The sequence below is a fragment of the Ailuropoda melanoleuca genome, chromosome 2, assembly GCF_002007445.2.
Source record: "Ailuropoda melanoleuca isolate Jingjing chromosome 2, ASM200744v2, whole genome shotgun sequence".
Lineage (NCBI taxonomy): Eukaryota > Metazoa > Chordata > Mammalia > Carnivora > Ursidae > Ailuropoda > Ailuropoda melanoleuca.
Genome location: NC_048219.1, coordinates 14,209,533 through 14,232,551, shown reverse-complemented (window position 1 = coordinate 14,232,551; position 23,019 = coordinate 14,209,533). Strand labels below are relative to the sequence as shown.

General features: G+C 49.6%; 1 long non-coding RNA gene across 1 annotated transcript; it reads right to left on the bottom strand.

The window, feature by feature from the left end:
* Positions 1-269: 269 nt before the first annotated feature.
* Positions 270-22,596, bottom strand: LOC117797432. Its single transcript, XR_004622391.1, has 3 exons — positions 22,288-22,596; positions 21,562-21,762; positions 270-1,107 (listed from the first exon to the last, which is right to left on the bottom strand). It is a non-coding gene; the product is annotated as an uncharacterized LOC117797432 (long non-coding RNA).
* Positions 22,597-23,019: the final 423 nt, after the last annotated feature.

Genomic DNA, 23,019 nt, shown 5'->3' with positions numbered 1-23,019 from the left:
ACGCTGGGCCGTGCACTATAGTCACTGACATACTCACTTAGGTGAACATTCTCTCCTCCTCTCCCCCGTCTCCTTCCAAGAAAGGAGGCTTCACGGCTTAGTGGTTGCGCAGTGAACTCTAGAGTTCAACTACTTGGATTTGAATGGTTGTGCCATTGCCTCACTCTGTGAAATCGGACACGTTCCTTAAGTTCCGTGTCTGTTTCCTCATCTATGAGAGGAGACAATNTAAGTTCCGTGTCTGTTTCCTCATCTAATGAGAGGAGACAATGGGACTAGCATAGAGGGTTGGCGTGAGGAGTCCAAAAGGTGAACAGTCCCCAGAATACGCGGAAGGTGGTTAGGAGATGCCTGGTCTATCATAAAGGCTCAATATACCTCAGCTAATAGTGCTAAGACGGGTTTCTCTCCTCCAGGGAACAATCTGGAGGCCACAAAAATAGCCAGACCAGGCCCATGTTCCCAGGGAAGGAAACTGAGGGCCTGTGGCTCCACTTCTCTTCCCTCCCAGCCCCCACCACTTATACCGCAGAGACCACGTCCTGGACAGAGTCCCAAGGGTGGAAAGAGATGCCCTGTGGATCCCAGGCAGGCAGAGACGCCGTGAGTGCAGACACGGGCTGAGCCAGGCCCCCAGCAATCAGTCAGGGAGAACCAGCCTGCGAGGCCCCCAAGCCCCCAGCCCCAAACAATGATCTATCTTTTCAATTTTCTCAAAGATTATCATTTTTTCCCTCTAGACGTTCATCTTGTGCGTTTTGACCAGAATAAACTGAAAAATAACAGAATCCAGATGGGAAAGAGATAGTCACTCATTCTGCAGACCGTGGTTCTGGCACCAGCCCCCCAGCCCCCGGGGGGCCACTATGGAGCCAGCGGTCAGGCTAGTGCAGGAGGCAGGATCGGTCAGGAGGTGGCTCACAGTCCCCTGGGATGCTGCAGCCCCCACTGGCCTCCTCCCAGTCTGGCGGCATGGAAAGATCCAGAGTATGGAGCTGGGACATCAGGGTCTTACCTCGTTATTCTGACCTTACCTAACCCACTCCCTTCTTGGAGACTCATTTTCCTCCTCTGCACAATCAGGATGGTAATTCATCAGTTGTCTACCTGAAGCGAGGATGGGAAACTTGAATGAGCTCCCATGAGAGGGCTTTGTGAGATGTGACCCCATCCCACACAGGCTGCGTCTGTATCCTGTGGGCCCTGGCATCCCCCACCCACACTCCCAGGGCTGGGCCTTGGGCCTATGTTTAACAAATGGGCCTCTTTATCTCTTCTGTAATTTTCCCTGTTACGTCTCCCTGACTCTGTCATATCCCATCCCTAGACCCTCAAACTCCCTTGGATCGGTTGGAATTCTGTAGCTCCAGAAATCTGTCTAGCTTAGAAAGACTACCAAGATGGTCCCTCTTGTTCTGAGTGACCACCAGAGAAGGCAAAACCACAGACTCTCATTCATCTATATTAGTGTCCACTCCTTTAGGAAGTCCTTCCCAGTGTCTAACCCAAATCCACTTTGTTGCAATGCACTTGCTTATTCTTTTCTTTTCTTTTTTTTAAGATTTTATTTATTTATTTATTTGAGAGAGAGAGAAAGACAGCATGGGGGAGGGGCAGAGGGAGAAGGAGAGAATCTCAAGCAGGCTCCTTGCTGAGCACGGAGCCCAACGTGAGTCTTAATCTCACCACCCTAAGATCATGATCTGAGTCCAAATCAAGAGTGGGACGCTTAACTGACTGGGCCACCGAGGCACCCCATACTTGCTTACTCTCATTGCAGTCCCAACCGGATCAAAACCTGGTTGACCAAGGTCTATCATTTTCTGCTGAACAAAACATTTCTTTTCCAATGCTCCTTCCATGGACACAAGGCTGACTAAGAAATAAAAAAGACATTGGAGTTTGGAGTTCAAGTACCAGCCCTGGCTGGCTGTGTGACCTTGGACAAGTTACCTAACTTCTCTGAGCCCTGATCTCCATAGAGCTCAGAATCCTGCCTTGCCTGTCTCCAAGGCCGATGTGAGATGGGGAAGTCTTGGGTAAACTGAGATAATCCTTGCAAATTGGAGGGCTGCCTGGCTCCCAGGGACCTGTCTCCTCCTCTCCCATACCCCAGCGCCAGCCTCCCCGCCGGGAGTGAGACTTTATCTGCCCGGAGCAGGAGGGCGGCGATCTGGAAGGCGAGGAGAGGGGCTGCGCACTCTGCCCAGAGTAATTGGTGGTAATCCTGCCGCAGAGCCTATCGCCTCACTCCCAGCTGTGGGGAAGCTGTGGCCTCATCATCCGTCATTAACTGGGGCTCTTCTGGCGGTTCCATTGTAGAACATGATTTTAATAACCCTGGCAGGAGGGGATCATTTTTCTTTTGTCACTTAACTCCGATCCTGTTGGAGAGAGACAGAGACACAAAAAGAGAGAAAGACGAGCTGACAGAGCAGCAGAGACAGAGTAAAAGAGAGAACTGGGGACAGACAGTCGGGGAGGGAGAGGCATCTAGATACCCGGGAACTGGAAATGAGGTCAGGAAGAGGGAGAGGGACGCGCCAGGGAGAAGCAGGGTGAAGAAGCAGCAGAGGCTGGGACAGCAGTGGCTGGGACAGGCACCCTTTCTGCCCTGGATGCCCACCGTCACTCCCTCGTCCTGCCCCCCACCCCCTGCACTGACTGCGCGTGTGAAGTCAGGGTAAGACACCGCCTGCCCTGGCAGGCCCACGCTGCTCCCTCAAGCTGTCCCCTCTGGCTCAGCTCAGGGTCCCGTATGGATGCTCAAAGTACCCCAGGGTCACGGTGGTGGAGGAGCAAAGGAGGGTCCCAGATTTGGGGCCATTTGCCTAAAAGCAGTAATCCCTCCAGGACACAGCTACAGTCTAATGATGGGATTAAAACACAGGTGTGAGTCAGACAGGCTGCAGGCCTGGCTCTGCCACATGTTTGCTGAGTACCCTGACCTCGGTGTTCTCATCCGGACAATGGGTACCTACGTCACACAGTTGTGTGATGAGTACCTGAGCTGCACCCAGCACAGTGCACAGCACATAGAAATCGGTGGGGAATGAAACAGCCAGGCCGCTAAGAACAGGCCACCTGGGCAGCAGAGAAACCTCTGAGGATAGCAAGGAGCTGGGATGAGGGGCATGCCATGAGCTTGTGCTGCCTCTGCCAGCCCTGGGAGACATCCTGCCCCCACCAGAAACCACCAGCAGAGGCAGGAAGAGAGCCACGAAGGGGCCTTGGCAGGATGCAGCCCAGCCTCCAACACCAGCAGAGCCCAACTGCAGAGCCAGACCGGAGGCTGGGCAAAGCTGGGGACACAGCACCACCTGCTGGCCATTGGGGAAGATACAAGCAGCCCACGGGAGAGGGAAGCCAGGTTCTTTGTTTTTGGGAGGACCAGCTTTGGGGGCCTGGGTCCCAGGGCCCTTCTCTCTGCCTCAGAGCTATCCAGATCCCCTGGGTAGGGTCAGGAGAAGGTGGTGGCCAGGTCACAGCTCTCCAGATTGGGAGTGACAGCATCAGCAGCTCCATCATCTAAATGGCACATTTCCCTCCAGGCTCCAGGGTCTGGGCCTATCACAGTGAAAGGAACATCTTCTTCAATTCAAGTCTCCAAGACTTTGCTGTGGACTAGGGGTCTCCGAGGAGAGAGGATGCATTTCCCATCCCAGGGGAGCCACAGGCTGGTTGGGGTGAAGGGGCTGAAAGCAGAGCCTGTCGTGGGTCGGGGCTCCCCACAGGGGAGAAAGAACCTGGGATGGGGGGGAGCATGGGGAGCAGCTAGGGTCCTAGAAGTAAGAGGAACCCCATCGTGACTGTCATTAACTCAGTGAGACTCAGTTCCTCCAAGTTTCCATGCACAGGGTTGTTATTCCCAACTCTGTCTAGTGACCGTAAATGTCATCTTCTTTCTGGGTCTCTGTGTTTCCCCATCTGTGAAATGGGACAGGTCTTTGACCTGAGCCCAGGGTTTACAGCCCAACAGTGCCACCTCTGATTTCTGCTTTCTCATGTCCAGGAGGAAGCCATGCTGTTCTGAGACTTGCTGGTAATTCCTCTTTCCCAGGAATGGTAGGCAGGCCCAGGGGTGAGCTCAGAGCCTGGACAGGAAGAGGGGACCCTGATGTCCAGGCCAGGGTTTGAGCGGGGGCAGAAAGGACTGACCACATATTCTCAGCCGGGGAAGCAAAGGCTCACAGCCTATAGACCAGCGGGCTCCATCTCTGTGGCTGACGAGCACAGGTCAGGGTGTCCCAGGACCCTACAGAGCTTCCAGGACCAGCCTGAGGGACAGGCCTGTGGCCAGCTGAGGCCTTTGTCCCCAGGCTTGGACTTGAGTGAGAGGTCTTGCCCTGAGCAGACTTGGGCCCCCGAGCTCCTGGGACTCCCCACACCCTTCCACCCAGTATGGGGCTCCAAGGCTGTCCCAGCAGCCCCTGACCCCAGGGTTCCGGCCTCCTGGAAGAGGGCAGCAGGCAGTCTCCATAGCCCCACTTGACCTCCCGCAGCACCTGCTCATTTTTGGTCTCTCCCCAGAAGCCTCCTCTGAACCGGGATATGGTTCGTTACATGGGGACCTGCCTCGGAAAGGCCCCCCGGGGCATGGCCCCCAGCATCACACTTAGGCAGCCAGGACCATCTTTACATCCTCCGATGGGAGGGAAAGTATGTCCCATGTCATGTCCCCCTGATCACATCCAAAGAGTGTTCAAATCCTCTTGATTCTCCCTCCTTGAAATCCTGCAAATCCATGCTGTTCTCTTACTCCCATGGCCTGGGCCACCTACAGCGGCCTCTGCTGGCATCCCATCTCCCTCCACACCACCCCAGGGAGCAGCACCTTCCAACCCATGTGCCCCTCTCCAACCACAGAGGACAGCTCCAGGAGCTCCTCTGCCACCTCTCCCAGGCCCACCTGAGGACGCAGGGCCAGCAGACTGATTGTCCCCTCACCTGGGAGCAGAGCACCCCAGCAGGGCCCCCCAACAGAGTGCTGGGGGCTGTTCTCAGATCCCAGACATCGGCAGGATGCCCCAGCATCCAATGACTGCTCCCACACCACTATCAGGAGTCAGGCTGGGCTCCCAGCCCAGGAGCCCGCCCCTCACCCCTTCTTTCCCACAGGCTTCCCTCCAGTTTCTCCCTGTGTCAGTCCCAGATCTGTCTGTCCTCAGAGCCCTGCCTTGCTCCTCGGACCCAGGGGCTGGCCCCTGCAGGCTGTGCGTCCCAGGCCCCTGGGACAATAGGAGGCATTCATGGGAGACTGGAGGGCAGGAGGAAGGGAGAGGCCAGAGCACTGCCGTCCTCCCTCCTCAGGTAGCATCTCTGACGACAGCTGTGTCTCCATCTGGGGCTTCAGCTTGTGCCTGGCAGGCCCTCCATGGGGTGACGTGACCCAGCCCTGAGTTTCAGGAACCCTGCTTCTTGCCTTGTGTCTCCTTCCAAGGAGTGGTAACGGCTCCCAGCTGTTAACAGTATCAGGTCTGCCTCATGGTCTCCTTGCTAGCTTCTCGCCCTTTCTATAAGCCATGTGGCCAATACCCTGCACTGAATTCCCTCTGCTTAAATACTCTGAATGGTTTCATTTTCCCGGTTGGCCCTTCCCTCCACGCCACACCCTGGCTCCCCTTCTTTTCTCCCACAGTAGCACTTGAAGGACAGAGCTTAAAGGGCCAGCAGAAACCCACCAGCTGGGTCGTCCCAAGATGCCTTGCACTCACATGCACACACTCACTCCCTAGGAGAAGCCAACCATTGGAAACACAAAGGGACCTGGGCCCCCACAGAGAAGTAATGTCTTTTCATTTATTCCTGCTGATTCAGCCTTGCCAACCAGGGCAGAAGGGAGGGCTTCAGAAAAGAAAAGATGCTCCCACTCTGTAAGACCATTTGTAAAAGCTATAACCTCAGAGCCTTGCAAAGAGCATTGACCCTGGAGGAGAGGGACACGGCTGGTTGTGCCAGCTGGACACCAGAATTCCTTGTTCTCGGCTGCGTCTCCCAAAACAGTCACTATCCCTGAAAAAGAGGCCCTCATCGTGTGGCCACCCTGCTCAGAGGACCTGGGGAGGAGCCTGGATCCTTGTTAACTCCTTGCTTGATGGCCTGGTCTTTCCTCACACCCCCAGGCTGTCCACTGTGTGGAAAGCCCCAAGCGCTCTGGTCCTCCCAGTCACCCTAGGTGAGTAATTCTCAAAGGGGAACAGAATTAAGCACCCTGTCCCACAAGCCACTGCCCCTACATCACCACCCTGACCCTCGTCTGTCCTCACCTCTCACTCCCCACTCCCCACAGCTCTGGGGTCACCGTCCTCAGAGTCTATCTAGAGGGGGGCCCATCTTCTGCCTTGATGATCCCCATGCACCGAGCTCCAACAGGGGCACTTTCATCTGCAGGGCCATCTATCACTTTTCCTGTGGCTCCCCTGCACCTGCCCTGTCGCCCTCTACCTGTCCCATACACACCAGCAAAACCCCACATCTCTCCACCATGGAATGAGGGGCAGCTTCCAGCTCTGTCCTTCCGGGGTGGTTCTCACGCCCCTGCCTGCAGTGACCAGCATCACCAGGGCCCCAGGGCTGGTCCTGTGCTGTTGCAGCAAAGGGCACCCACAGCCAGCTGGCTCAATTCCTGAACTTACCCCGGAGGCTGTCGGCCCTGCGAAGCCACCCCACAGCCTAGCGAAGGGCAGCAGCCCCACAGGAGCGGACCAGCAGAACGGCGCAGGAGCTGAGCGCACGAAGTGTAAAGCTAGGTTGCCTGGGTCTTCCCCGCCCCCTGGCTCAGACACTTACTGGGCAATGTCAAATTGGTTACCGAACCTCTCCTATTCATCTAGAAAATGGGGGTGCTGCTTATAGTTGCCCTGTCGATTCTTGTAAGGACCAAATGAATTAATATCTGTAAAATGCTTAGTTAGAATAGTGACCGGCACGTAGCAAGCCATATATGAATATTACATAATCAAAAATGCTGTCAGGGGAGGTTGGCTGGCTCAGTCAGTAGAGCACGTATGTGACTCTTGACCTCCAGTTCATGAGTTCAAGCCCTGCATAGAGCTTACTTTAAAAATTAATTACTTTATTAAATAAAATTAAAATGCTGCCCATTGGTTCCACTCGTATTCAAGTCAGGATGCCCTCCACATAGACACCCAGGTTCCACAGCCTCCAGCCTCCCTTGCAGCCGGCTCTGGCCCGTCACTAGGGCCTGGTCCTGAAGAGGTGTGTGGCCGCTCCTGGGACCTTATTTAGAAGGAAGCTGGAGCTCGCCTTGCATCTTTCTTCATCCCATCCTCCAGACTGTTTCCTAAAATGTGGATCTGTCACTTTGGACCATGAGGACAACAGGTGCACCCTGGGGATGGTGATCGATAAGCTGCCAGGAGCCAGAGTCCATTAACATCCCAGAGCCCCTCCAACCCTGGACTTGTACATGACAGGGAAAGAAATTCTCTGCTCTCTAAGCCCCCCAGAAAACACACCTTCCCAGCTGCCATGTGAATGGAAATGCTGGCCTCGGACGCGGGCTTTGCAGCGGGAGAGGCATTTCTCACAGTCAAACACCTGCAAAAATGTCCCAATTCAAGTCAATTCCAGAAGGAACCCACATGCTGATGGCTGCCTCGCTCACACCACTGAGGCCACTGTGGCTGCCTTCCGACCCCCACCCAGCACAACAAGCCTGGGCGTCGCAGGCAACTGATGAATCCCAGCCAAGAGGTCTTGATTCTCAAAGGCAAGAAATGTCAGGACGTTCACTTCTGAGGCCCAGTGCCTGGAAGGCTCACCAGGTAAGTCTCCTGCCTGGCTTCTTACACGAGAGGTCAGGGTCCCATTTGTACTTGACATTCTCTGCCATCTCGGAGCAGAAAGACAGTCCGACTAGCTGGAGTTCTGTGCATCTTCAAGGGGCCAAAGCCATCCAGCAGGGCTCGTAAGGTCAGGGAGCAGCACTGGGGGGGCAACCAGGTCCTTCCCCATTGTTCCCACAGCCCTTGGCAGTGTCTCACTGGTGAGTCTGTCTACCTGGTCCTGACAATAACACGGAGGTGCCCGTGGGAAGAGTCCTGATCCTTCCAGCCAGGCCCCTGTTCTTGCCTGCCATCCCCACTCTCTGCCAGAGGCGTGGGGGGCCCAGTGCTCAGCAGGAGGATGCGGTGGGCACCCAGCGCCACGTGAACAGCCACGGATCCCCGCCACCTCTGGAACTCTCCTTCAGGAGTCCCCCTGACCCTGCGGGTCTCCCTGGTGGCCTGTGGGCAAGTCCAGCAGACAAAGCGTTCCCATTCCTGAACTTGTTCTGATGTGTCTGACAGCACAGAACTCGCCAGACTTAGATGTGACGGCAGTCCCAGGCTGCCCAGCATGTGAGTGGGCCTGTCCCGCCCCCATGGCTCTGGTCCTCACCTGAGTGGAATCCGCCCTTTCCACATTTGTCACACCCCTGCTTCTAGCTCTCTGGCCTCCCCCAGAGGACACCCCTGCAGGACTCCCCAGGCACACAGCAGCCCAAGGGTATCAGCGGCCACTTGGCAGGGCAGTTATGGGGAGATCCATCGCTGGCCCCAGGCTTGGGCGGTCCGTGCACCTGAGCCAGGTGAGAGGTGGATATGCCCCTGTCACCCGGACCCCTCCGAGCTGCCGTGAACACACGCGTCTCGCTGCTGCCCCTGACCCTGCGCATTAGCCTCCCAGCGGACAGCCGGCGCAGCCCCCATCCTCCTGACCTCCTGGGGCAGGGAACGGGGATGGCGCTCTTCATGCTGTGAGGGTGCTGGGGAGCCCCCAGTTAGGATCGGGGCCGGGAGTGGGCAGAGGTGGTTCAGAAGCTCAGCTGGTGCCAGGAGGATTTTGTCGCAGGATACGCCGGCAGGTTAGGGATTCGTGGGGCTCTGGGGGAGCTGTGCCAGGCTACTGGCCCACCCCGGACTCTGTGTAATAGGAAGCCATGAAAAGTGACCCACCTGTCAACACGGCCCTCTTAGAAGGGATGATCTCATTTCTGGCTGATGGAGAAAGCATCATCAGATTAATTCGGAGTCAGCCCCATGGGTAGACCTGGCACCAACCCCCAGCCCCAGGGAAATAACCCCTCCTTCCTTGCCCCCTAAGACCGAGACACTTCGGGGAAAAGTTGAGATTATCGTCCTCGTTCCCCTTCAAGTCCCAGTCTGTTGCTTGTCTTTCAGCTCTGTGTATGGTGTCATTTGTCTTACAGGAGATTTTTATTTTTATGAGGTCAAACTTGACAGTGTTTTCTTTTATAGCTTCTGACCTGTGTGCCTTGCTTAGAAAAGCCTTCTCTGTCCCCAGAATGTAGGTGACCTACGGAGGGCCCCCCGCAGCTGTGAAGTGGGAGGCAGCCTCCAGCAAGCGCACAGGCAGCGGACACCAAGGGGGCAGGGAGCGGGAGCCCGAGCCAGAGCACACGGCGGACGCCGCAAGGCACCTCAAGCTGGTCGGATCCTTCATGAACACCGCGCAGAAGCCCCTGGACGCTCCCAGAAATAACTGGACGAGCCCGGCAGGCTTCTGGAAATCCTGGTGAACAGATGGGGAGAGAAGCCAGCCAAGGACGGGTTGTGACTGTTAATGTGACTCCACGGGTACCTCTCCCAGGCTGGCGAGGCCTCGGGGGAAACCGAACAAAGCACCTGTGCCCAGCCACCACCAACATCGAGATTCTCTTACAACCGCATCCTTCTTCCCTGCTTCTTGTCTCTACAACCACCCAGGCTCCAGTGTTCAGTGCGAGACCTTCAAAACAATTGGAGGTGGGGACGCCTGGGTGGCTCAGTCGGTTAAGCGTCTGCCTTCAGATCAGGTCATGATCCCAGGGTCCTGGGATCGAGCCCCGAGTCGGGCTCCCTGCTCAATGGGGAGTCTGCTTCTCTCTCTCCTGCTCCCCCTGCTTGTGCTCTCTCTCTCAAATAAATAAATAAAATCTTAAAAAAAAACAACAAACGGAGGTTTATTCTGTGGCAGACCCCACGTTAAGTAATTTTCAGGAACTATGCTCGTTAATCTTCATGGTGACCTTTTAAAGTAGTGACAATGATGATCCCTATTACAACGGAGGACACTCAGAAAGGTTATCAAATGTGCATGAGAGCTCCGGGGGAGTGACGGGCAGAGCTGGGATGTGCACAGGGGCAGTCGTGCCCCAGGACCACACAGCTCTTGCCAGCACCCCACCGATTCACCCCCTGCTCCCCCCGCCCCCCATCTCTTTGTGTCGTTTCAGTGACTATGCTATGAGTACTGTCATAGTTTTGAAACCCCTGTGTGCTGTATTTCTTTCCCAAAAGGGAACGAGACGGCTTACAACAGGAAAGCCTAATTCGTTCAACAGATTCGTATTGCTCAAGAATAAAAATAGCCATCTGAAGGGTTGCCATAGTTGTTGTAATTGGTCCTGAAATCTGACTTTGAGCTTCCAGGTAGCCAGGGCAAGAAATGAAATGCTAAGTTCTGATACCGATTTTCAGAAAGGAGGAAGCAGATCAGTTCCTCCACAGGTACACTATTTCCAGGAACTAATTCTGAAAGAGACTTCTCATACAGGGCCTCACGTCGGGGACATGGTGTGACATAATAAGAAAGCAATCTTCTTCACGATGTGACAGCAAGAGCAGATGGAGAATCTCGGTATAAGCATAGAGGGCATCACGCAGTCTTGGAAACGACAGATTCAGGGGCCACAGCCTGTGGACTGCCTGTAAGGCTCAACCTCAGAAAAGCTAGAATTTCCCGCCAAGTGTCTGACCTCTTGCTGGGTTTTGTCTTTTGAGAACAGAAAGCTCTAATTGGTTTTGACAGATCCCAAAGTACTGTGGGGTGGGGGTGGGGCGTAGCCACAGGCTACGGAAACCAGAGATGCCCCAAGAAGGGTAGTCCTGTTCTGAAAGTTGAGGTTTCATGCACACAGGCACTTATCAGACATTAACTGTATCCCTTTTGTGGTAGGTCTTGTACCACATGGAGTGGGAACCAAGGAAATAAATAACACAGGGTTCCCAACCTTAAGGAATTCAATCATTAATGGAAAAAAGGACCTAGATTTTTTTGAATACCTACTGTGTGCCAAGCCCTGAGCACATAGCACCTCATTTAATATTTCTAACAAACATATAATAAGTATTATCACTGCTAGCCACAACACAGGACGGCACAGAAACTGAAAGAGGACAAGACCCACAATGGCACATGCCCAACAAGGAAGCCAGATACCCACCAGTCCGTGTGTCCAACAGACCTCATCTAGCTAAAGGAACTTTCTTATTCTGAGCCCCGGTAGGGAACCTCACATCCATGACATCAAAAGATGTCCCCATATGTAAAAGTGCTTCTCAAATAATTTCAGGCAAGAGAAATTTCAGGATGGGAAAAAAGGGTCTGTGTTCAATCCAACAAATGTTATGGAGGGACTTCTCCCTGCCAGGACTGTGCCAAGCAGTGTAAATACCCAGACAGTGAGAAACCATCCCTGACGTCAAGCGGCACCCCCAGTTTAGTGGAGAAGCAAATGCATAAATGGTAACTTTCAACATGAGTTGGTGACTGCTGAGAGAAAGGTAAGCCCGGGGGACTCTGGGAAGACAGAGGAGTCTATCCAGGGGATAGAGGAGTCCCCCAGCTTGTTCTCTCTCCCTCTCTCTCTCTCTCTCTCAAACAAATAAAAAAAATCTTTAACAAAACTGAGGCACATGGGGGGCACCTGGCGGACTCAGTCGATTAAGCATCTGCCTTCAGCTCAGGTCATGGTCCCAGGGTCCTGGGATTGAGCCCCGCATCAGGTTCCCTGCTCANGGGAGGCAGCCTCCAGCAAGCGCACAGGCAGCGGACACCAAGGGGGCAGGGAGCGGGAGCCCGAGCCAGAGCACACGGCGGACGCCGCAAGGCACCTCAAGCTGGTCGGATCCTTCATGAACACCGCGCAGAAGCCCCTGGACGCTCCCAGAAATAACTGGACGAGCCCGGCAGGCTTCTGGAAATCCTGGTGAACAGATGGGAAGAGAAGCCAGCCAAGGACGGGTTGTGACTGTTAATGTGACTCCACGGGTACCTCTCCCAGGCTGGCGAGGCCTCGGGGGAAACCGAACAAAGCACCTGTGCCCAGCCACCACCAACATCGAGATTCTCTTACAACCGCATCCTTCTTCCCTGCTTCTTGTCTCTACAACCACCCAGGCTCCAGTGTTCAGTGCGAGACCTTCAAAACAATTGGAGGTGGGGACGCCTGGGTGGCTCAGTCGGTTAAGCGTCTGCCTTCAGATCAGGTCATGATCCCAGGGTCCTGGGATCGAGCCCCGAGTCGGGCTCCCTGCTCAATGGGGAGTCTGCTTCTCTCTCTCCTGCTCCCCCTGCTTGTGCTCTCTCTCTCAAATAAATAAATAAAATCTTAAAAAAAAAACAACAAACGGAGGTTTATTCTGTGGCAGACCCCACGTTAAGTAATTTGCAGGAACTATGCTCGTTAATCTTCATGGTGACCTTTTAAAGTAGTGACAATGATGATCCCTATTACAACGGAGGACACTCAGAAAGGTTATCAAATGTGCATGAGAGCTCCGGGGGAGTGACGGGCAGAGCTGGGATGTGCACAGGGGCAGTCGTGCCCCAGGACCACACAGCTCTTGCCAGCACCCCACCGATTCACCCCCTGCTCCCCCCGCCCCCCATCTCTTTGTGTCGTTTCAGTGACTACCTGCTATGAGTACTGTCATAGTTTTGAAACCCCTGTGTGCTGTATTTCTTTCCCAAAAGGGAACGAGACGGCTTACAACAGGAAAGCCTAATTCGTTCAACAGATTCGTATTGCTCAAGAATAAAAATAGCCATCTGAAGGGTTGCCATAGTTGTTGTAATTGGTCCTGAAATCTGACTTTGAGCTTCCAGGTAGCCAGGGCAAGAAATGAAATGCTAAGTTCTGATACCGATTTTCAGAAAGGAGGAAGCAGATCAGTTCCTCCACAGGTACACTATTTCCAGGAACTAATTCTGAAAGAGACTTCTCATACAGGGCCTCACGTCGGGGACATGGTGTGACATAATAAGAAAGCAATCTTCTTCACGATGTGACAGCAAGAGCAGATGGAGAATCTCGGTATAAGCATAGAGGGCATCACGCAGTCTTGGAAACGACAGATTCAGGGGCCACAGCCTGTGGACTGCCTGTAAGGCTCAACCTCAGAAAAGCTAGAATTTCCCGCCAAGTGTCTGACCTCTTGCTGGGTTTTGTCTTTTGAGAAGAGAAAGCTCTAATTGGTTTTGACAGATCCCAAAGTACTGTGGGGTGGGGGTGGGGCGTAGCCACAGGCTACGGAAACCAGAGATGCCCCAAGAAGGGTAGTCCTGTTCTGAAAGTTGAGGTTTCATGCACACAGGCACTTATCAGACATTAACTGTATCCCTTTTGTGGTAGGTCTTGTACCACATGGAGTGGGAACCAAGGAAATAAATAACACAGGGTTCCCAACCTTAAGGAATTCAATCATTAATGGAAAAAAGGACCTAGATTTTTTTGAATACCTACTGTGTGCCAAGCCCTGAGCACATAGCACCTCATTTAATATTTCTAACAAACATATAATAAGTATTATCACTGCTAGCCACAACACAGGACGGCACAGAAACTGAAAGAGGACAAGACCCACAATGGCACATGCCCAACAAGGAAGCCAGATACCCACCAGTCCGTGTGTCCAACAGACCTCATCTAGCTAAAGGAACTTTCTTATTCTGAGCCCCGGTAGGGAACCTCACATCCATGACATCAAAAGATGTCCCCATATGTAAAAGTGCTTCTCAAATAATTTCAGGCAAGAGAAATTTCAGGATGGGAAAAAAGGGTCTGTGTTCAATCCAACAAATGTTATGGAGGGACTTCTCCCTGCCAGGACTGTGCCAAGCAGTGTAAATACCCAGACAGTGAGAAACCATCCCTGACGTCAAGCGGCACCCCCAGTTTAGTGGAGAAGCAAATGCATAAATGGTAACTTTCAACATGAGTTGGTGACTGCTGAGAGAGAGGTAAGCCCGGGGGACTCTGGGAAGACAGAGGAGTCTATCCAGGGGATAGAGGAGTCCCCCAGCTTGTTCTCTCTCCCTCTCTCTCTCTCTCTCTCAAACAAATAAAAAAAATCTTTAACAAAACTGAGGCACATGGGGGGCACCTGGCGGACTCAGTCGATTAAGCATCTGCCTTCAGCTCAGGTCATGGTCCCAGGGTCCTGGGATTGAGCCCCGCATCAGGTTCCCTGCTCAGCAGGAAGTCTGCTTCTCCCTCTCCCTCTGCCCCTCCCCCTGCTCCTGCTCTCTCTCTGTCAAATGAATAAATTAAAAATCTTAAAAAAAAAAAAAAGAAAGAAATGTATTTAGGGTAGTGCAGTTGACTGAGCATCCAACACTTGGTTTCAGTTCAGGTCGTGATCTCAGTGTTGTGAGATCGAGCCCCAAGTCCAGCTCCATGCTCAGCACCAAGTCTACTTGAGTTTCTCTCTCCCTCGCCCTCCCTCCCCCCAATTTCTCTCTCTCTCTCTCAAATAAATTAAGAAATATATATTTTTAAAAAAGAAGAAGAAGAACAGCCCTCCAACCTGGAGGAGGATAAGGGAAGGCTTCCTGAAGGACGTGGCACAAGTAATAAGCCTTATAGGATGTATAAGATTTATCCAGGCCAAAAAAAAAAAAAAAAAAAAAAAAAAAGAAGGAAAGAAATGGTGGCAGGTGATACAGTTGGAAAGGGAATTTCAGGCAGTAGAAAAAGCTTGGGCTCAGCAAGGAAATAAACAAATGACATGGAAATGGACTCAGGTGAGAGCCACAGAGAAGTTAGGAATTACTAGAGCATACAGTTTGAGGCCAGAAGCCATGGGGATGAAACTGGAAAGACTACCAAGGGCCAGGCCTTGAGGATCCTGAACTTTATCCTGTGGGCAGTGGGGACCCCTGGAAGGTTTTAACCAGGGAAGTGACTTGATCACATGCATGCTTTGGTAATTCTCTTTAGCATCAGTACGGAGAATGGTTAATAGCCTGGAGACAGGAAGAACATACAAGTCACAGGAGAGAGAGTAGGGGGTTGCACAAAACAGAGGAGTCGTCTCCCAGCAACAGTGTGGCTATCGGGCCCTCAAACTACAATCCTTGAAAGAAAGTGCCTTTCTTTTAAGGCATTGCTAGGCATGCAGGGATAAGGGATTGCTCTGAGCACACCGGCACCATCAGCAGAGAGTTAGGAAAACTTGAGAGCTGAGATCTAGGTGGGAAGAGAGCCGTAGGGAAACAAGGGAGTGAGAACAAGTTCTACCGTCAGGAGACCAAGACTGGGCTAGAAGCAAGGTGTAGGCCTTAACACTAACCCAGGACACACACTGCAACAGAGGCTCACGGGACCCCAGGCAGGGGTCACTCTTGACCCCTGACAAAGGCAAACGAATCCTCGCTGGAGGACAGCATCTCCAATTCAGGGACTCCGGATTCCCAAAGAATATACATATAGACCCACAATTTTTTGAAAACTCAAATACACCAAGAGGCGAGAGTGAGTGGATGTAACAAACAATAGCCTGAGATCACCAAGGATGTAAGAAATTGTTAGCTGTTATAATTATAGTATATTAAATAACTGGTTGAAATTTCCAAAGAAATAAAAGATGAAATCATAAGAGTTACCAAGCAACAAGAAACAATTTAAAAAGTGGCTCGCCAGCTCTAGAAAAGAACACACTAGAACTTTTAGAAATAAAAACGGTAACTTGCAACTGAAAGTCAACAAATGGGACCCACAGTAGATCGGACACGATGGAGGAGACAAAGGGTGAGCTGAAAGAGAGATCCGAGGAAATCACACAGAGCACAGCGCAGACACAAGCAGATGGAAAATGTGAAAGGCAAGGTAAGGGCAAGGTGGCCCGAACGAAGGTCCCATAAAGAGGCAAGAGAGAAGGGGAGGGGGGTTAACTGAAGAAATAATGGCTGAGAATTTTCCAGAACTGCCGGAAGTCACGCCTGCACAGATAAGGAGAGTAAAACACACATCTAACGAGACAGATGAGAAGAAATCCACGTCTAGCCACACATGGAGAAGCGGCATAGCAAAGCGCGCCCTCAGACAAAGTTCTTCAAAGCCGCTCCGTGGAAAAGCCACACCAGCTACAAAGAAAGGATAATTAGACGACAGCACACCTCTCAAAGGCAACTGTGGAAACCGGAAGACAGGGAACAGCTTCAAAGCACTGAGAGAAAATAACCATCAACCTAGAATTGTGAGCTTAGCCAAACTATCTTTCAGGCGGAGGCTGAAATGGAGATTTTTTTTTTCAAGTAAGTAAAAAGAGCCATAGGCAAGTCTCTACCAAGAAGCCTCTGAGGGATGTGCTGTAAGAGAAAGGAAAATGATCCCAGAAGAAAGATGGGGTGTGCAAGAAAGAATGGTGAGCAAAGACTTTGATAAACACGTAGCCAAGTCTACACAAACATTGTATACAATAGTAACAACACACCGGAACAGAAAGAACTAAAATGCTGCCTGCAAATAGCATGCACATCTGTAGGTGATCAAAGTTCAAGTGTTCAAAGCTCATTGCATTCCTTAGAAAGGGGTTTTAAGATACTAATAAGTCTCAGACTTCATTAGGTACGTGGGATATTTCAAATATATTTGAAATTTCAAATTTCATGTATTTCACTAGAAATACAGAAGTAAGAGTATATACATTTCATTTTTTTTAAAGATTTTATTTATTTATTTGACAGAGATAGAGAGAGGGAACACAAGCAGGTGGAGTGGGAGAGGAAGAAGCAGGCTCATAGCGGAAGAGCCTGATGTGGGGCTCGATCCCATAACGCCGGGATCACGCCCTGAGTCGAAGGCAGACGCCTAACCACTGTGCCACCCAGGCACCCCCATGAGTATATACATTTCAAATCAATAAAGGGAGTAGAAAAGGATAGAATAAGAAAATAACCAAACAAAGACTCCCAAGTGGGGGAAAGAATAGGGAAAAAAACAGAATAAGTAAGGATTAAAAAAAAGTAAGTCAAAAGACAACAATAATCACAATAAACTTAAAAGTACTAAACGGGCCATCAAAAAGACATAGTGTTAGACTGGATTTTTTTTTAAATCCAACTCCTTGCTGTTTACAGTTTACAAAAGCTGTTTACCAAATGCATTATTAGGGGGAGAAAAGGTGGGACACAAACATTTAAAAATTCACTTTTCCTGGAAGACAGCAATTCTAAATCTGCATGCACCTAATAAAATAGCCTCAAAAATTAGGCAGCAGAGGGGCGCCTGCGTGGCTCGGTCGGTTAAGCGGCTGCCTTAGGCTCAGGTCATGATCCCAGGGTCCTGAGATCAAGTCCCGCATCGGGCTCCCTGCTCAGTGGGAAGCCTGCTGCTCCCCCTGATTGTGTGCTCTCTCTCTTTCTCTCTCTCTCTCTGGCAAATAAATAAATAAAATCTTTTTTAAAAATAGGAAGCAGAAATTGATGGAAGTGCACGGGAAGATAGAAAAACCCACTTCATGGGGGTAAATTTGAATACTCACCTCTCCATTACTGGTAGTCCAAGCAGACAGAAAATTGGTCAGAAGGACTTAAACGACATAATAAGCAGATTTAATGGAAGTTTCTAGAATGCTGCATCCAACAATTAGAGATTATACTTCTCAAGCACTTATTTTTTCTAAGTTATTTTAACTGATTACATACTAGGTTATAAAGCAGGTTTCAATTCCAAGGAAATGTCACACAGATCGTGTCCTCTGACTGCAGTGCATTTAAAGTAGAAGTCAGTAAGAAACAGATCAATTTAAAATCCCCATACATTCAGACATTTCAAAGTTTTCTTCAAGTAATTCATAAATCAAAGAAGAAATCCAAATGGAAATCTAAAAACACTTAGAACAGAACAATGAAATGAAATAGTGCCTGTCAAAACCGTGGGGGTAGAGCCAAAGTAGTGTTTCTAGTAAAATAGAGAGCCTTGAAAGTTTCTATCAGAAAAGATGAAAAGCCAAAAAAATTAATGAACTAAGCACCCGATTTAAGAATTATAAAAAGAGGTGCCTGGGTGGCTCAGTCGGCTGAGCATCTGCCTTCGGCTCAGGTCATGATCCTGGGGTCCTGGGATGGAGCCCCCCCCCCACCCCTCACCCCTGCCCATGGAGCACCCCCACTCCCGCTCCCTGCTCAGTGGGGAACCTGCTTCTCCCTCTCCTTTTGTCCCCCCCCTGCTCATGCTCTCGAGTGCTCTGTCTCTCTCTCTCATAAATAAATCTTTAAAGCAAAAAAAGAATTTATAAAAAGAACCACAGAATAAACCCAAAGAGATTTTTAAAAAGTAATAAAGCTAAGAAGAGAAACTAAATTAATGCAAAGCAAAGCAAAAACAATCAACAAAGTCAAAAATTGGCCTTGTGAAAAGAATAATAAATAGACAAATCTCTGGCAAGGTTGATCCAAAATTCTGTATTAAAAAATAATTTTTATTTTTTTTAAAGATTTTATTTATGTATTTGACAGACAGAGAGACAGCCAGCGAGAGAGGGAACACAAGCAGGGGGAGTGGGAGAGGAAGAAGCAGGCTCCATAGCGGAGGAGCCTGTGCGGGGCTCGATCCCATAACGCCAGGATCACGCCCTGAGCCGAAGGCAGACGCTTAACCGCTGTGCCACCCAGGCGCCCCTAAAGAATAATTTTTAAAGGAACATATGTTCCAGAAGAGATTAGGAAGACAGAAAGTGAACACCATGAACGACTCTGTGTCAAGGAGAAGATCATTGCAACCTATACAAACTTACAGAAACTAGAAAAAGAGCACTTCCAAGCTCATTTCATGAGGCCAGTATAACCTTGATTCCAAAACCTAACAGAGAGAATACAAGAAAGGAAAATTATAGGCTAATTTCACTCAAGAGCATAGACGCAAAAAATCTTAAACAAGGTAATAACAACCTGAACCCGGCTGTGCATAAAAATGATAATATATTATGGCTAGGTTGGGTTTATCCTAGAATTGCAAGGATGTTTTAATATTTTAAACCTACAAATGTTATTCATCACGTTAACAAATTAATGGAGAAAAACCACATTATCTTTTCATTAGATGCAGAAGCGTTTGAGAGGATGTAACAGCTTACTCATGAGTTTAACTCTTAACAAACTAGAACTAGAGGAGAAAATTCTTTTTTTTCCCTGGAGGAGAAAATTCTTAAATAATAAGGTTACCTACCCAAAACCTTTAGAAAACTTTGGGGTTTTTTTAAGATTTTATTTATTTATTTATGCGACAGAGAAACAGCCAGCGAGAGAGGGAACACAACAGGGGGAGTGGGAGAGGAAGAAGCAGGCTCATAGCAGAGGAGCCTGACGTGGGGCTCGATCCCGCGACCACGCCCTGAGCCGAAGGCAGACGCTTAACGACTGCACTACCCCGGCGCCCCAGAAAACTTTATTCTTAATGGGTAACATTAGCATCTTCTTTAAAATAATAAACAAGACAAAGATGCTACTACCCTGTCTCCTCTTCAAAGCCAAACCAGTAGTCCTAGCCAGTGCAGTGAGACCAAAAAATGAAATAAAAAATGTAGAGATCGGAGGGAAAGAAACGTACATCATTCACAGATTACATATTTATTTCTATAGAAAACCCAAAAATCTACAAAGAAAGTGTTAGGATAAGAGATGTAACAAAGTTGTTAGATTTTTCCTTTTTTTAAAGTACACTCTATGCCCATCATGGGGCTTGAACTCAGGACCCAAGATCAAGAGTTGCAGGCTTGGGGCGCCTGGGTGACACAGCGGTTAAGCGTCTGCCTTCGGCTCAGGGCGTGATCCTAGCGTTATAGGATCGAGCCCCACATCAGGCTCTTCCGCTATGAGCCTGCTTCTTCCTCTCCCACTCCCCCTGCTTGTGTTCCCTCTCTCGCTGGCTGTCTCTCTCTCTGTCAAATAAATAAGTAAAATCTTAAAAAAAAAAAAAAAAGAGTTGCAGGCTTGACCAACTGAGCCAGCCAGTTGTCCCCAAAGTTGCTAGCTTTTGAAAACAATATGTAAGAGGGAAGGAGAAAAGTATCTTTTCCTGAATGGGAAAAAAAAAAATCAGTTGCATTTAGAAGATGTAATTTTAAAATATGTATCATTTACAATGGCAACAAAACCAGAAGGTAACCCGGAGTAAATCTAATAAAAGATGTATAAAACCTGAATGGATGGGGCGCCTGGGTAGCGCAGTCGTTAAGCGTCCGCCTTCGGCTCAGGGCGTGATCCCGGAGTCCTGGGATCTGAGCCCCACATCGGGCTCCTCCGCTATGAGCCTGCTTCTTCCTCTCCCACTCCCCCTGCTTGTGTTCCTTTCTCGCTGGCTGTCTCTCTCTCTAATAAATAAATAAATCTTAAAAAAAAAAACCTGGGGGCGCCTGGGTGGCACAGCGGTTGAGCGTCTGCCTTCAGCTCAGGGCGTGATCCCGGCGTTCTGGGATCGAGTCCCACGTCAGGCTCTTCCGCTATGGGCCTGCTTCTTCCTCTCCCACTCCCCCTGCTTGTGTTCCCTCTCTCGCTGGCTGTCTCTGTCTCTGTCAAATAAATAAATAAAATCTTTAAAAAAAAAAAAACCCTGAATGGAAAGAATCCTAAAACTTAAAGACATTTCCAAAAGAAAAAAGAAGAAAAAGAAAAGAAGTCCTTCATGGATAGGGAAACAGTATTTAAAGATGTCAATTCCTTCTAAATTCGTCTATAGAATCAATGCTGCTCCAATGAAATTTTCAACAAAATTGTTGTGGATCTAATAAAGCTAAGTCTAACCGCCTTAGAAGAGCACACGCCCAAGCATAGACGCTGCTGGCAAAGAAAAATAAGGCGAGGGCACTTGCGCTACCAAATATTAAGACTTTGAAAGGTCACATAATAAAAATAATACGGCATTGACATAGGGACGGTCAAATAGACCAACAGAACAGAATGGAGAGCCTCAAGCCACAAATATTTGGAAATCTGATCTATGACATAGAGAGCAGTGCCACTGCAGATCACTGGGGAAATCAAGAGCTATTATACGTGAGTAATTGGATATCCACACAGAGAAAAATGAAACTGGATCCTTTCCCCAAATCATAAATGACACCAGTCCCAGGTGGATTAAAGCTTTAAATATGAAAGCCAAAATGCGTAGACTCATAGGAGAAAATATAGGAGGGTATCTTTATGACTTCAGAACGGGAAAGGCGCTCCCCAACAAAATAAAAAGCACCCACCATGGGAGAAAATATTCATAAATTCAATTACCTTAAAATTAAGAACTTTTACTCATCAAGACATCACAAAGAAAATGAAAAGACAAGCCACCAGCTGGGAAGAAGTTATTTGCAACATGCACAACTGACAGCCCCGTTGAACACACGAGCAAAAGACAGGAACAGGCATTTCCCAGAAGTAGGACATGAAAGCCAATCAACATATGAAAAGATCAACTTCATTAATAGTCAGTAAAATGCAGACGAAGACAACACGAGCTACAATTTTACACCATGTTGGCAAAAAATGAAGAAGCCTGACCTTGCTGAGGGTTGTTAAGGATCCGGATCAATAGGGACTCTTACACGTAGCTGGTAGGAATGCAAATAAGCACGTTGGAAGCGTGGTGGAAGACAAGATGGTGATCTTTGCAAGCTGGAACATTTGCATATCCTCCTTGCCGGGTAATTTCTCCAAAGAAACTCAGGAACTCTGCGTCAGGGAAGCTGTGCAAAAATGTCCCTAGGAGCAAAAAAAAGGGGGGGGGGAGAGAACTACCTCAACCTCTATTAATAAGAAATGCATAAAACTCATTTTTGGTATGGCTATACAATGAACTCTACAGAGAGGAAGTGAAAAAGCTCCAATCAGGGGCCGCCTGGGTGGCACAGTGGTTAAGCGTCTGCCTTCGGCTCAGGGCGTGATCCCAGCGCTCTGGGATCGAGCCCCACATCAGGCTCCTCTGCTGTGAGCCTGCTTCTTCCTCTCCCACTCCCCTGCTTGTGTTCCCTCTCACACTGGCTGTCTCTATCTCTGTCAAATACATAAATAAAATCTTAAAAAAAAAAAAAAAGAAAAGAAAAGAAAGAAAAGAAAAGAAAAGAAAAGAAAAAGCTCTAATCACCCCAAGCAACGCAGCAGAAATCCAATGCTGACAGAAAAAATCAGGTGGCCAAAGACTGCATTTCCTATGACGCCATTTTTATAAAGTTCAAAAACAGGAAAACCAAACAATATGTTGCTGATGGAAAACAAAATAGGTGATACCTGTATTTTAATATACATTTCTGGATAGAAAGAGAATAATAAATCCAAGATTCAAGACAGTTGTTAGCTCTGGGGGTGCCGAGGAGAGGGAGAGGTGGAACAGGAAGGAGTTCACAAGTGGATAAAAAGGCTTGGGCCGGGCTTTCCAGCACACTAACCATTAGCCACACTGGGCCTATTTCGATGGATATTTAAGTGAAAATTAAGTAAAATGTAATCAGTTGCACTGGCCAGATCTCAAGTGCTAAATAGAGGAACAGGGCTAGTGGCTACGCTCCCACACAGCATGAATTTATAGGCCACTCCCGCCCTTCAGGAAGTTCTATCGGACGGCTCTGTCATAGACCAGAGGCTGGCAAACCGTTTTGTAAAGGGCCACGTGGTCGGGGCGCCTGGGTGGCTCAGTCGTTAAGCGACTGCCTTCGGCCCAGGGCGTGATCCCAGCGTTCTGGGATCGAGCCCCACATCAGGCTCCTCCGCTGGGAGCCTGCTTCTTCCTCTCCCACTCCCCCTGCTTGTGTTCCCTCTCTCGCTGGCTGTTTCTCTCTGTCAAATTAATTTTAAAAAATCTTTAAAAAAATAAAAATAAAAAATAAAGGGCCACGTGGTAAACGGCCCTTGTGGCTACAGTTGGCCTTTGAGCATGAGGTCTCGGTCACAACAACTTCACTCTTCATTGTGGCCCAAAAGCAGCTACAAACATCAAGTAAACGCACGGCTGTGACTGTGTTC